A 15482-nucleotide genomic window follows, 5' to 3' on the forward strand; every position below is an offset into this window, starting at 1 on the left:
GAAAACTAGGAGAAAAAGTGAAAGTGTCACACAGTCGTGTCCAACTCTTTGTGACCCTGCCAGGCTCCTCTGAGGGCTACAGTCCATGGGGTCACAAAGAGTTGGACACGACTGAGTGACTTTCATTTTTTCTCCTAGTGCCTAGTGGGCTACAGTAGGCTCACTGCCATAGCTATGAGAAGCCTGCACACAGCAACTACAGAGTAGCCCCCATTTGCTGGAACAAAAGAAAGCCCATGCAAGGCAAAAGATCCAGCACAGCAGAAAAACAAACAGTGAGTGATCTGTACTGACCAAGATAAGAAGCATCAGGACTCCAACCTCCAAGCAAACCTAAGCCAGCAGTATGGAATTTATACTTGGGGGTACTTAACTGGGTACTAAGGAAATTCTGCTTTAAAAATGGGAGCTGCTTTAAATTATGTCTGGCCAACATGGGAGCTCTTTTTGACATTCTAAAACTGGCTAGAGAAAGCCAGTTTTGTAAAACATCTTCTCAGAATTCACCCTAAAGGATTAAATCCTTCTAAGACGAACCTGCATTTCTTTCCTTGTACCTTTGTGATATCAATGTTCTACCCATCCTTTTAGGCATTTTGTTCTGAGAACTTGGTCTGGAAGGTACACACAGGGTTATATTTGGCAGCCAGTCGAATAGACTGGACCAGCTCTCAGGGGAATTTGTCATAAGGGGTCCCAGCCATTAATGGTCCCTGCCATTATTTTAACCTTCCTTTTGTCTGCTTGGACAAGGGCTTTCACTTTCTTAGACTATTTTGAAGGCTGCATTCTTTGCACCCTCTTGTGGTGACCTGTCTTGTGTCTTATCGCCTTGAGGGGCTGTTGGGCTATTACTACTCAATAGCCAGATGGTGGATCCTTTAAATAAGGAAACTTTTAAGCTGCGACACTTTTAGAACTCATTAGCAACAGCTTTCGGCTTCCCAGGAGGCACTAGTAGTAAAGAATCTGCCTGCTAGTGCAGGAGACAAAAGGGCAGAGGAGCCTGGGAAGCTACAGTCCTTAGCGTTGCAAAGAGTCAGACAGGACTGAAGTGACCTAGCATGCACGTGCACGCGCACACACAAACACACACACACAGAAAGAGCTTTCTTATAGTTTTATTTGTATCTCTGAAAAGATCAAATTAAAAGGTGAATACAAAGACATATAATGGTTAACATTAAGAACCCCCATAATTTAAAACAACCAATGAAACAAATGAACAAAAAATTCAGTCTGGGAGAATTTATTTGTGGTTTCAGCTTCCCCTCAGTGGATCTCACAGGTGCTTATACAAACATTAGATGAGAGACTTCGCTGTAGGCCCAATGGTTAGGAATCCACCTGCCAGGGAACACGGGTTAGCTCCCTGGTCCAGGAAGACATCATATATCACAAGGCAGCTAAGTCCGAGCATCACAACTACTGAGCCCACATGACCTAGATCCGTGCTCTGCAACAAGTCACCACAATGAGAGGTCTGAGCACCACTAGAGAGCAGCCCTGAGCCCAACAAATAAGACCTGGCACAGCCAAAAATAAACAAATGAATCATCCCCACATTAAACAGACCTTAGGAGATCCAACCGGTCCATTCTAAAGGAGATCAGTCCTGGGTGTTCTTTGGAAGGCCTGATACTGAAGCTGAAACTCCAATACTTTGGCCACCTCATGCGAAGAGCTGACTCATTGGAAAAGACCCTGATGCTGGGAGGGGTTGGGGGCAGGAGGAGAAGGGGACGACAGAGGATGAGATGGCTGGATGGCATCACCAACTCGATGGACCTGAGTTTGAGTGAACTCCGGGAGTTGGTGATGGACAGGGAGCCCTGCCGTGCTGCAGTTCATGGGGTTGCAAAGAGTCGGACACGACTGAGTGACTGAACTGACTGATGTAGCTTGCAGAATGTTAGTTCCCTGACCAGAGCTTGAACTCAGGCCCTCCGAGCAGTGAAAGCACAGAAATCAAACCATTGGTTCATCAGGGAGTTGCCTGGGTGATTTATTTATAACATCATTCAGATGAGTAATGCATTACTTGCACTCACACTGTATTTGGCAAAACTGGTGTCATGGCCTTGCCTTGCTGCACAGTGGCTGAGAAATTAAGAATACACATGGCTATGTTTGTGAAGTTATCATAAAAGTGAAGGAAGTCATTACATTGGAGTGATCTTTACTGAAAATTTGTATGTGGAAATAAAAAAGAAAAAAAATTGAAGACTGTAAGAAAAAACTGTTTCATGTCTTTCAAAACAAACCTAAAAGTTTATGTAATAAAAATGTAAAGTAATTTCCCAACTACAAGCCTTTATCTCTCACTTTCAGGTAGAGTGGTACAAATGACATTTCAAAAATGGGTATTTTTCATTTCCTTGCCTTGATGCTAGAATTAGAATATCTATCATTAAAATTTAAAGACTCACCTTGTTATTTGGGGCTTCCCAGCTGGCTCAGCAGTAAAGAGTCTACCTGTCAATGCAGGAGACGAAGGTTTGATTCCCAGGTCAAGAAGATCCTCTAGAGGAGGAAATGGCAACCCACTCCAGTATTCTTGCCTGGGAAATTCCACAGAGGAGACTGGCGGGATACAGTCTATGGGTCACAGAGTTGGACACGACTTCATGACTAAACAACTATATGCTTATTTTCTCTTTATGTCAAGCAATACAGAAAGAACATGAAGACACCTATTCATGGTGATGCATGGCAAGGTTCAGGCCATATTAAAAAGGAGACAGGCCCAAGGTGGAGCCACTGCCTCCAGGAGGGCAAACAACACTTCACTGCAGTGTCTGCCTGCTTAAAAATGTGACCAGGAGTCATTGACTGGAATTTCCAGGACAATAGTGCTGTAATCTGCAGGGCCAGACGCTGGCTACACCCTCCTCCTGCACACATCCCTGCATAGGACACCAGACCTGAAGCAATGTGTTTGCGAATAATTTTCTTGTCCTATTTAGTTTCTACCTATGGAAGCCTTCCATGTTGTACAGCTCCTTTGAGCACCTCTGAATGAACTAGGTAGGGTGCCGCCTGATTCATGAATCATTCAACTTCAATTAGATCTTTAAAATTTCTACATAGAAAACCCTAAAGACTCCACCAGAAAATCACTAGAACTAATCAATGATTATAGTAAAGTTGCAGGATATAAAATCAACACACAGAAATCCCTTGCATTCCTATACACTAATAATGAGAAAACAGAAAGAGAAATTAAGGAAACAATTCCATTCACCATTGCAACGGAAAGAATAAAATACTTAGGAATACATCTACCTAAAGAAACTAAAGACCTATATATAGAAAACTATAAAACACTGGTGAAAGAAATCAAAGAGGACACTAATAGATGGAGAAATATACCATGTTCATGGATTGGAAGAATCAATATAGTGAAAATGAGTATACTACCCAAAGCAATTTATAGATTCAATGCAATCCCTATCAAGCTACCAACAGTATTCTTCACAGAGCTAGAACGAATAATTTCACAATTTGTATGGAAATACAAAAAACCTCAAATAGCCAAAGCTATCTTGAGAAAGAAGAATGGAACTGGAGGAATCAACCTACCTGACTTCAGGCTCTATTACAAAGCCACAGTTATCAAGACAGTATGGTACTGGCACAAAGACAGAAATACTGATCAATGGAACAAAATAGAAAGCCCAGAGATAAATCCACGCACATATGGACACCTTATCTTTGACAAAGGAGGCAAGAATATACAATGGATTAAAGACAATCCCTTTAACAAGTGGTGCTGGGAAAACTGGTCAACCACTTGTAAAAGAATGAAACTAGAACACTTTCTAACACCATACACAAAAATAAACTCAAAATGGATTAAAGATCTCAACGTAAGACCAGAAACTATAAAACTCCTAGAGGAGAACATAGGCAAAACACTCTCCGACATACATCACAGCAGGATCCTCTATGACCCACCTCCCAGAATATTGGAAATAAAAGCAAAAATAAACAAATGGGACCTAATTAAACTTAAAAGCTTCTGCACAACAAAGGAAACGATAAACAAGGTGAAAAGACAGCCTTCAGAATGGGAGAAAATAATAGCAAATGAAGCAACTGACAAACAACTAATCTCAAAAATATACAAGCAACTCCTACAGCTCAACTCCAGAAAAATAAATGACCCAATCAAAAAATGGGCCAAAGAACTAAATAGACATTTCTCCAAAGAAGACATACAGATGGCTAACAAACACAGGAAAAGATGCTCAACATCACTCATTCTCAGAGAAATGCAAATCAAAACCACTATGAGGTACCATTTCACGCCAGTCAGAATGGCTGTGATCCAAAAGTCTACAAGCAATAAATGCTGGAGAGGGTGTGGAGAAAAGGGAACTCTCTTACACTGTTGGTGGGAATGCAAACTAGTACAGCCACTATGGAGAACAGTGTGGAGATTCCTTAAAAAACTGGAAATAGAATTGCCTTATGATCCAGCAATCCCACTGCTGGGCATACACACTGAGGAAACCTGAAGGGAAAGAGACACGTGTACCCCAATGTTCATCGCAGCACTGTTTATAATAGCCAGGACATGGAAGCAACCTAGATGCCCATCAGCAGATGAATGGATAAGAAAGCTATGATACATATACACAGTGGAGTATTACTCAGCCATTAAAAAGAATACATTTGAATCAGTTCTAATGAGGTGGATGAAACTGGAACCTATTATACAGAGTGAAGTAAGCCAGAAAGAAAAACACCAATACAGTATACTAACGCATATATATGGAATTTAGAAAGATGGTAACAATAACCCTGTGTACGAGACAGCAAAAGAGACACTGATGTATAGATCAGTCTTATGGACTCTGTGGGAGAGGGAGAGGGTGGAGAGATTTGGGAGAATGGCATTGAAACGTGTGTAATATCATGTATGAGACGAGTCGCCAGTCCAGGTTCGATGCACGATGCTGGATGCTTGGGGCTGGTGCACTGGGACGGCCCAGAGGGAAGGTATGGGGAGGGAGGAGGGAGGAGGGTTCAGGATGGGGAGCACGGGAATACCTGTGGCAGATTCATTTCAATGTTGGGCAAAACTAATACAATATTGTAAAGTTTAAAAATAAAATTTAAAAAATTTTTTCTAAGTTCAAATTTTTGTACTGTGTGTGTGTGTGTGTGTGTGTGTGTGTATGGCGGGGGGGCGTGGGGTGCCCTACCTGGCATCTTGCAGAATCTTACTTCCCTGACCATGAATCAAACCTGTGCCCTCTGCAGTGAAGTGTGGAGTTTGAACCACTGGACTGCTGGGGAAGTCCACAATTTTTCTATTTATATATATTTTGAGTCTGAAAATGCATGCTATGGTATTTTAATTACAGCTGTCTGAATGTTCTGAAGCAGAGTAACTCAAGTGCAAATTATGAATATGTAATTCCCAAATTGCGTGATCTCTGGTTCCACTGTGGAAAGCAATTCTCATAGATTATTTCAGCCCCAAGAGCCTAACACTGCATTGTTATTATATGTTACAAAATACTGAGGTCAGATAAAACCCTGTTGGTGGGAAGAACATGATTCATCTGGGGTTGTGGAGAAAGTGATTACATTTTATGAATCAAGAGGACATCCATGATACATTCGGAATAAAACAATAGCAAATGGTAATGGCAACAGTTAAATGTCAATCATACACATACTATTTGATTTCTTTTGATTAAATTTCCACTCAGATAACTGCTCTCTCGATGGTCAGATGGTATAGCACCCAGTCCTACAACACGCTGTGGTCTGTGTATGGAAGGGCGCCCTGAAAAAACATGATAAGTTATGGCACAGTTTTACATTATTCTCTGCCCTTATCTGATGCCAATTCACACACCAGTGAATTGAATAATGCAGTGTCCCTGTTTTCTCAGTAAAGATGGATATGAATGAACCACACTTAATCAGGTTAGGCTCTTCATCTTACTAACTCCTCTGCAGAGACCATCATTAAAGGCCTATAAGACAGCTGCAGAAGGTTTTCAAACTACTGCAGAAAAGTCATAGTGAAAGGCTGTTGCTGAACCACAAAAAGACGCCAGGATTCTTGGCCTCCGGAGGAGAAGAATTCAATCTGGGACCAGAGACAAGGCTTGATCGCTCAGAGCTTTTGTGTAATAAAGTTTTATTAAAGTATAAAGGAGACAGAGAAAGCTTCTGACATAGGCATCAGAAGGGGGCAGAAAGAGTACCCCCCTGGCTAGTCTTCAGCTGGATATATAGTCACTGCTGCTGCTAAGTCGCTTCAGTCGTGTCCAACTCTGTGCGACCCCATAGACGGCAGCCCACCAGGCTCCCCCATCCCTGGGATTCTCCAAGCAAGAACACTGGAGTGGGTTGCCATTTCCTTCTCCAATGCATGAAAGTGAAAAGTGAAAGTGAAGTTGTGTCTGACTCTTAGCGACCCCATGGATTGCAGCCCACCAGGCTCCTCTATCCATGGAATTTTACAGGTAAGAGTACTGGAGTGGGGTGCCATTGCCTTCGTATATAGTCACTGCTGCTGCTAAGTCGCTTCAATCATGTCCGACTCTGTGCGACCCCAGAGACAGCAGCCCACCAGGCTCTGCTGTCCCTGGGATTCTCCAGGCAAGAACACGAGTGGGTTGCCATTTCCTTCTCCAATGCATAAAAGTGAAAAGTGAAAGAGAAGTCGCTCAGTTGTGTCCGACTCTTAGTGACCCCATGGACTGCAGCCCACCAGACTTCTCCATCCATGGGATTTTCCAGGCAAGAGTACTGGAGTGGGCTGCCATTGTCACTAGCAGTCTGTTAATGAAAGAAAGGAATGTCTTAAAACTCAGAATGGCACCAGGCCCCTCATCCATAAAGTGTATTTTGGGATAATCTTGGCACCACATGATTCATCCCGGGCCATAAAAGGATTGACTTGAATCTTGTAGAAAGGGCAGAATACCATACAAATAGTTTTGTTTACATAGACTAGGGGAACAACATCTGAGTATAACATACTGGTTTGTCAAGTAGGTTCTGAGCCATTAGGCGGAACCGACTTGAAGACAGAGTCTGGGGTAAATGCACAGTACATTAACATAGCTTAAGACAAATATTTCCATAAGAAAAATGCATTGGTTAACTCAAGGTTTGAGAATAGTTAACTTCAGGTGAAACCAGGTGTCATTATGGCAACTCAGTATTTTAAGAGAAACCTCCTTTTAAATTTGTATAGAGAAGGAAAAAAGTATCGCTTGTTTATTTCCTCCTGCTGCTTAAAAGAGATAAAAATGTCTGACACTTGCAGCTTATTTCCTCCGTTTGGAGACCCCTGGCCTTCCTGCCTGTTACCCTCTCAATAGTAATATGGCCTTCTCAAGAAAACTCCACTAATTAAATACTTTACACACTGAAGATACTGGGCTATCTTCCTACATGTCCTTCAGTTTCAATATACACCTCATGTCATAAGTTTCAACATATTTAATGTAATTATGTTGCAATAGTATTTGTATGTATGTAATTATTCTGCAATAGTATTGGAGGTTAATGTTGGAGAACTAAAGATTTATTTATTCCTAATATGAATTGTCTGATATGTGGCCTGCTGTAAGAACTGGTCTAAAAACTTAGCAAATTCATTACATCTATAAAGATTCTCCCCAAATGAATTTCCTGGTGACTGTTGAAGACATATTGGCCTTCTTAGAAATATTTTCATATTCAGTATATCTGTTCAGTTTCTGATCTGCATAAATTACCTCATAATGCCCAAAGTGTGAATATCTGGTGAAAAAAAACTATACAACATTCATTACCTGTACAAGCTTGCTCTCCAATATAAATTCTTTCATGTTTCACAGATTTGAACTTCGGGTTAAAGTTTTACTGTGCACATTATATCTGTGTAGTTTCTCTGAAAGATGTGTAATTTGAGGTCTAGTGCACACGGAGCCTGGAGAAAGCCCGTGCCCACACATTTCCATGACTCCTCTTCAGTGTGGACTCTTGTTGTCAAATGCATCCAACTCAAGGTGAAACTTTTTCCACCCCCATTGCATTTGTAAACTACTGTTCCAGTATGTTCCCCACCTTACATTTGTAAGGTGTCTCTGCATTATGAATTCTCTGATGATGTGAATGATGAGACCTGTTACTGAAGATCCGGCCACACATTACATTTATATGGTTCCCTCCATAAGAGTTACCTTATGGTCACATGATTGACTGCACTCTAAATGTATGGCTTCTCTCCAGGATGAATTTTCTCTTGCTTTGTAAGAAATGAATGCCTTCCAAAACACCTGCCACATTCATGATGTGGGTAAAATCTCAGTTCAGAATTAATTGATGGTTACTTAAGTCTGAACATATAATCAAAGCTTTTCCACATGCAACACGTTTGTGTGGTTTTCCTCCAGTGTGACTTTTCTGAGGGTCAAACAGATGATATGCTTTACTGCATTCATTACATTTGTAAGTTTTCACTCTAGTATGAATTCTCAGAAGATCTGAAAAGTGATTCCTGTGACTGAAAGCTTTGCACATAAATTACATGTCTATGGTTTTTCTCCTGTATGAACTGCCTAATGGTCAGTTAAGGCTGAACATGCACTAAAGGCTTTGCCACTCATTACATTTGTGAGATTCTTCTCCAGTATGAATTCTCCAATTAATTCCAAGGTGTGCAATTTGATTAAGGCATACGTATCATATTTACATGGTTTCTCTTTTGTATGAACTCTCTGATTGACTGTAAGGACTAAACTCTGACTAAAGACTTTGCCACACTCAGGACATTTGTCAGGTTACTCTCCATTATGAATTATTTGATGAACTGAAAAGTCGGTCCTGTACCTGAAGGCTGTGTCACACAAATTACATTTATATGGTTTCTCTCCTCTGTGTATTGCTTGATGGTAAATAAAGGTTGAATGTGCACTATAAGCTTTGCCACACTCATCACATTTGTATGGTTTCTCTCCAGTATGAGTTCTGTGATGAACTGCAAAGGAAGCCCTGTACCTGAAGGCTTCGCCACATAAATTACATTTATATGGATTCTCTCCTGTGTGAACTGCTTGATGTTAAGTCTGGATGTGCACTAAAAGTTTTGCCACATTCATCACATTTATATGGTTTCTCTAAATTATGAATTCTCTGATGAGTTATAAGGCCTGAACTCTGACTGAACACTTTGCCACCCTCATTACATTTGTAAGGTTTCTCTCCAGTAGGAATTCTCCGATGATTCCTAAGATATGAATTTCGACTAAAACACTGGCCACATACATCACACTGATATGGTTTCTCTCCAGTATGAATTCTCCAATGGAGTGTAAAGTAAGACTTGAGACTGAAGGCTTTACCACATAAATTACATGTATATGGTTTCTCTCCTGTATGAAGTGCTTGATGTTTACTTAAGTCTGAATGTGCACTAAAAGCTTTTCTGCACTCATCACATTTATATGGTTTCTCTCTATGGACCCTTTGATATCCAGTGAGTTCTGAGTCCTGAACAAAAGTCATGGCACACTCAGTACATTTGTAAGGTCTTCCTGTGTGTGCTTCCTGGTCTTATGCCAGTACTGAAGGGTGCATAACAGCACTCTCACATATATTAGAAATGCTGGTGCAGAAACTAGTTCTCTGAAGTTGTAAATCTGAGGTGCTACTGTTGATACTCCTCACAACTTGAATACATTCAAATGTTTTCCCTTCAGGTTGAAGTATCTGCAGTTCATCTTGAAACCTTGATCCATGCCTATTTTCAACAGGCCTATTTCCCGCTGCAATTCTACTGTACCGATCACTTTCATTAGTGAGATTTTTGATCTGGGTTATAGACATTCCTTTGTAATTTCTTTCATCATCTCTCCCCTGACAATCAAATTCATGCAAATTTTTCTGGATCTCTCTGAGGAAAATATCTGTGATTTCATGGCTTTCAGGTCTTCCCAACATCACTGTGTGAAATATTTCTGCTTTATCACTGTTTGCTTTTGTTGGTGATTTCTGGCTTATATGTGTATGAGACATTAAAGAACCATAGGTATCCTATTAATTATAATTCATAAATAAATTCTTTCATGTTCAACACATGATCTTACACCAAAAGTAGTACTCATCCTGAACAGAATTATGAATCTTCCCAGTGATGATTTTCAAAATAAGAGAAACACTAAAGGAATACTGTTTAATAAAGAAAGAGTAATTGGGCTTCCCTGGTAGCTCAGTGGTAAAGAATCTGCCTGCCAGTGCAGGAAACATGGATTCAGTCCCTGACCTGGGAAGATCCCACATGCCATGGAGCAACTAAGCCCATGAGCTACAACTATTAAGCCTATGCTTGGGAGCCTAGGAGCTACAACTATTGAGCCCATATGCTACAACTACACAAGTCCACAACCTAGAGCCTGTGTTCCAAAATAAGAGAAGACAAGGCAATGACAGGCTCACACATCGCAACCATAGAGTAGCACCTGCTTTACACAAATAGAGAAAACCTTGTGCCGCAACAAAGACCCAGCACAGCCAAATAACTAAAATTTTTAAAAATTTAAAAAAAGTGATCACCTGTAATTCAAATTACTTTTACAGTAGGCTAGTTTCAAACACACAATGACAAAAACATTCACATAGTTCAAACCTATGTCAGCTCTCAAAGAAAAGGGTATTATGACACCATGACCCCAAAGCACACTCGAATTAGTAGTAAACATACTATTGTCTCATAATTGAGGAGGAAAAAAATACATTATACACAATATACACATATTTATACATAATTACATGCTAAAGAACAGACAGGGCTTCGCAAGTTTCTCAGTGGTAAATAATCTGCCTGCCACTACAGGAGATGCGAAAGACTAGAGTTCAGTCCCTGGATCTGGATGAATCTCTGGATACAGAAATGACAACCCACTCCAGTATTCTTGCCTGAAAGAAATTCCATGGACAGAGAAGCCTGGAAGGCTACAGTCCATGGGGTCAAAAGAGTCAGATACCTCTGAAAGACTGAGTATGCATGCAAAGACTAGACAATATATTGTTATAGTAAATAATCCAAAAGAAACTAAATAATGAATAATGTAAAAACTAAAGAGCAGTTTCTTAAAGAGATGGGAATACCCAACTTTATTGTCTCCTGAGAAATCTATATACAGGACAAGAACCAAAAGTTAGAACTGGACATGGAACAACTAACTGGTTCAAAACTGGGAAAGCAGTATGTCAAGGCTGTATATTGTCACCCTGCTTATTTAACTTATATGCAGAGTACATCACGTAAAATGCTGGGTTGGATTAAACACAAGCTGGAATCAAGATTGGCAGGAGAAATATCAACAATCTCAGATACGGACATGAATCCACTTTAATGAAAGAGATAAAAGAGGAATTAAACAGCCTCTTGATGGGGTGCAAGAGGACAGTAAAAAAAGCTGGCTTAAAACTCAACAATCAAAATACTAAGACCATGGCATCTGGTCCTATCACTTGATGGCAAGTAGATGGGGAAAAAAAGGAAACAGTGCCAGATTTTATGTTCTTGGGCTCAAAAATCACCATGGGTGATGACTGCAGCTATGAAATTAAAAGATGCTTACTCCTTGGAAGAAAAGCTATGACATACCTAGAGAGCATATTAAAAAGCAGAGACATCACTTTTGCCAACAAATGTCCATACAGTCAAAGCTATGGTTTTTCCAGTCATCATGTATGGATGTGAGAGTCGAACAATAAAGAAGGCTGATGCCAAAGAATTGATAATTTCGAACTGTGGTGCTGGGGAAGGCTCTTGAGAGTCCCTTGGACTGCAAGGAGATAAAACCAGTCAGTCCTGAAGGAAGTCAACCCTGAATATTCATTGGAAGGGATGATGCTGAAGCTGAAGCTCTAATACTTAAGACTTCTTGATTCAAAGAGCTGACTCACTGGAAAAGACCCTGATGCAGGGGAAGGTCAAGGGCAGAAGAAAAAGGGGGCAACAGAGGATGAGATGGTTGGATGGCATCACTGACTCAATGCAGATGAGTTTGAGCAAACTCAGGGAAATAGTGAAGCACAGGGAAGCCTGGCGTGCTGTAGTTCATGGGGTTGCAAAGTATCAAACATGACTTAGTGATGAACAAAAAAAAGAACAAAAGGGCAGTTTACAATTGCACAAGAAACACAGCATTAGGAAATAAAGGATTCATTTAAAACAATTTTTTTTTGTCATACCACATCCCTTGCGGGATTTTAATTCCACGACCAGGGATTGAACCTAGGCCCAAGCAGGTAAAAGTACTGAATTCTAGCCACTGGACTGCCAGGGAATTCCCTCATATGATTTAAAACCAAAACAAAACACACTTTTATAAACATCTGTTATAAATCTATCAGTTTACTGACGTATAGGCCATTTTATGACATTAACAAGTAGTTCATACCAGTTACATTGGATAATACATTCAGAAAGACCATCATCTCTAAATTTAAAAAATTAGTAAATGAAATATTCTCTACTTACACAATAGCCATTCAATACAGCAATTCCGTTTTCTATACAACTTATCCAGTTCACTGGCCCCAACATACATGTAAAGGAACATGCTTTGGGGTTCCCTGGTGGCTCAGGGGTAAAGAATGCACCTGCCAGTGCAGGGCACATAGGTTCAAGTGCTGGTCTGGGGAGATCACACATGCCTCGGAGCAGCTAAGCCTATGCTCTAGAGCCTGGCACCTGTAACTACTGAAGCCTGGGTACCTAGAGCCCACACACTGCAACAAGAGAAGGCACTGCAGTGAGAAGCCTGTGCACTGTAACCAGAGAGTAGACCCTGCTTGCCAGAAGTACAGAGAAGCCCGAATCACAACGAAGACCCAGCACAGCCAAAAATGAATAAAAAATAAATTATTTTAAAAATGTATTCTTATCACAAGAAAGGAATATTCTTTAAAAACTTATTACCTGGAGTCAGAGACAACACTGTCAGAAATAAAATGCAAATTAACAACATACATGATGTAATGTAGACAAAGGGACATGTCACAATAAGCATGACAAAAAGTTAATATATTTTTTACCCAAAAGTAATCTTTGAGGGAAATTCCCTGGTGCTCTAATGGCTAGGACTCTGTGCTTCCACTGTAGGGGGAGCAGATTCCATCCATGAATGGGGAACTAAGATGCAACTGCCTGTCGCATGCTGCAGCCAAAAAAAAAAAAAAATTCCTGATCTTTCCTGTAAAAGAGGCAATATTCTATACAACCTAACAGCACTAATATTCCAATTTTACAAATAAAGGCAGTAGACTCACAGAAATTATGTTTTCTCCAGAGTCTAAAGAATATCATGGCCATCCTGTATCAAAAAAGCTACTTTCTTTTGTATAGTCATGGCTAAAATTTCATGGCTAAATTACAGACCAAATAGTGCTCAAATTGACTGTGATAAGAGGGACAGATGGGCTGATAAGAATCTTAGATTGTCACTCTGTGGGGATGGGGGTATTGGTTTGATCAGAAGAATCTGAAGGGTAAAGAAACTTCCTACAATGGGGGCAGGAGTGGGGGAAGCTGGGCTCATCCTCCCCACTGAGAGACAGGGGAAGTTAGAAGGGGACCAGCTGATAGAGAGGGAGACAGAAGGGTTGGGAGGGGTGAAAGGCCACAAAAGGACAGAGAATGGAGAGAGAAAGGGCAGTAGGCGACACTATTGGAGCTGTGGGCTGGCTCAATAGAGAGCCGACTTAAAAAGTGAGGATTTGATCAGCTAAAATATAATTTGACATTGTAATGTGGACAATCATCCTCACTAATCACATAATTCTGTTTCCATTTGTAACTTCTCTTCAGACAATTTTAAGTTAGCTTTATGTACTTCACAGTAGGAGAGAAGAGGATCCAGCCTCTCATCCAGCAGGGCAGATTCTTATCCTTTCTCAAGGGGTGAGAGTCACAAACATTCAGTAACTTCTAAGGGTTCAGCCCACTGAATTTAAGGTCCCAATTCTCACATAATCCAGTGAATACATCCCATTTATTAGCTAATGAGTAAAGATGAACCTTCATCTCGGAATAAAAACTTCATCAATCTTAATCTCTTCTTTTCTTACAGAGTGGCATTTTGTCTCACAAATCCTACTCACAGCACCAATTAATGTTTTGCCAAAAGTTTTCACTTTCATCTTAGGGTTAAAGGATTTGTTAATAAAATAAGCCATGTGTGCTATACAAATGAAAAAAGTGAAAGTGAAGGTGTTCACTCGTGTCTGACTCTTAGTGACCCCACGGACTGTAGCCCACCAGGCTCAACTGGCCACAAGGTTATCAAGGCAAGAATACTGGAGTGGGTTGCCATTTCCTTCTACAGGGGATCTTCCCAACCCAGGGATCGAATACAGGTCTCCCACATTGCACACAGACTCTGCCATCTGAGAAACCAGGGAATCCCTATACAAATAAATAATACATAATACAGACAGAGAATTATCTAGCTGACTCTCAATACACTACCATTTAAAGCAAAGAGAAATAGAAACAGCAGAGGATATATCATCAAATTGGCTTCTGACCAACATCCAGACTCAAACAGCGCTGGCAAATCCCAGGACACAGCACATCTGGAGTCTCAATTGGGAAAACGTCCCAGGCAGTGTGTCCATTCCGTGGGTGAGACTTCAAAGATTGCAGTTCGAGGTTACTGCTTATAATCCCAGGACATGAACTGATATCATCATCAATCTGTGAGGAAACAGCAGCTCTGGTTTCATCTTAATGCTGTTTGTTTCATCTTATAAAACTTGGATGCTGCTAAGCCTGGGGCTTGGTTGGTCAGAGCCCCTTCCAAGGGCTGAACAAACTCAAGATTTGTCCCCTAACTTATTTATGGTGCCACAAGCCTTGCATTCACAGCAGGGAGTCAAGGCACTCACAGTCAGGGTGTGTCCAGACAGGTTAGAAGGAAGGTCAGAAGAATGCACTACTTTGTCTTGAAGCCTAAACAAGACTATTTATTTAATTTCCTTAACATCCTGGTGGCTCTATGCCTGCAAATACAGGAGGCATGGGTTCGATCCTTCACAAGTTTGAAATCAGCTTTATAAACACTCAAGCTCGGGAAAAGCTCCTTGTGTATCATACAGTGAGCAGGTCACCTGAAGAAAGGACAAGTTTGAACTCCCGATGCCAATCATGAAGCCTTACATGTGAGAGTCAACAAGGCTTTGATCTCAGTAAGAAAAACAGGGGCTCCCAAGAGACACAGAGGGAACATGCAGAGGTACCCCAAAGTATACCACCACTTCGGAAGGAAGTGATCCTCACCCACAGCAGGATCCTGAGGGTCTCCACCATCACGTCCTTGTACAAGGTCCTCTGGGCAGGGTCCAGACATTCCCACTCCTCGGGAGTGAAATCTATGAACACATCCTTGAAGGTTAACTGTGTTGGAAATGAAAACACATTTCACCAACAGGCCCTGAGGAGGGTTCTTATTTTCACA

General features: G+C 40.9%; 2 long non-coding RNA genes across 5 annotated transcripts in view; both read right to left on the bottom strand.

Moving 5' to 3' along the window:
• LOC100126043 (uncharacterized) overlaps positions 1-15482 on the bottom strand; it is a 37287-nt gene that overhangs the window by 13062 nt on the left and 8743 nt on the right. The window lies entirely within an intron of this gene.
• LOC132342728 (uncharacterized) lies at positions 1106-15389 on the bottom strand. The gene is made up of 2 exons (XR_009491220.1): positions 15305-15389; positions 1106-15135 (listed from the first exon to the last, which is right to left on the bottom strand). It is a non-coding gene; the product is annotated as an uncharacterized lncRNA (long non-coding RNA).

The sequence above is a fragment of the Bos taurus genome, chromosome 18 (genome assembly GCF_002263795.3).
Source record: "Bos taurus isolate L1 Dominette 01449 registration number 42190680 breed Hereford chromosome 18, ARS-UCD2.0, whole genome shotgun sequence".
Taxonomy (NCBI): domain Eukaryota; kingdom Metazoa; phylum Chordata; class Mammalia; order Artiodactyla; family Bovidae; genus Bos; species Bos taurus.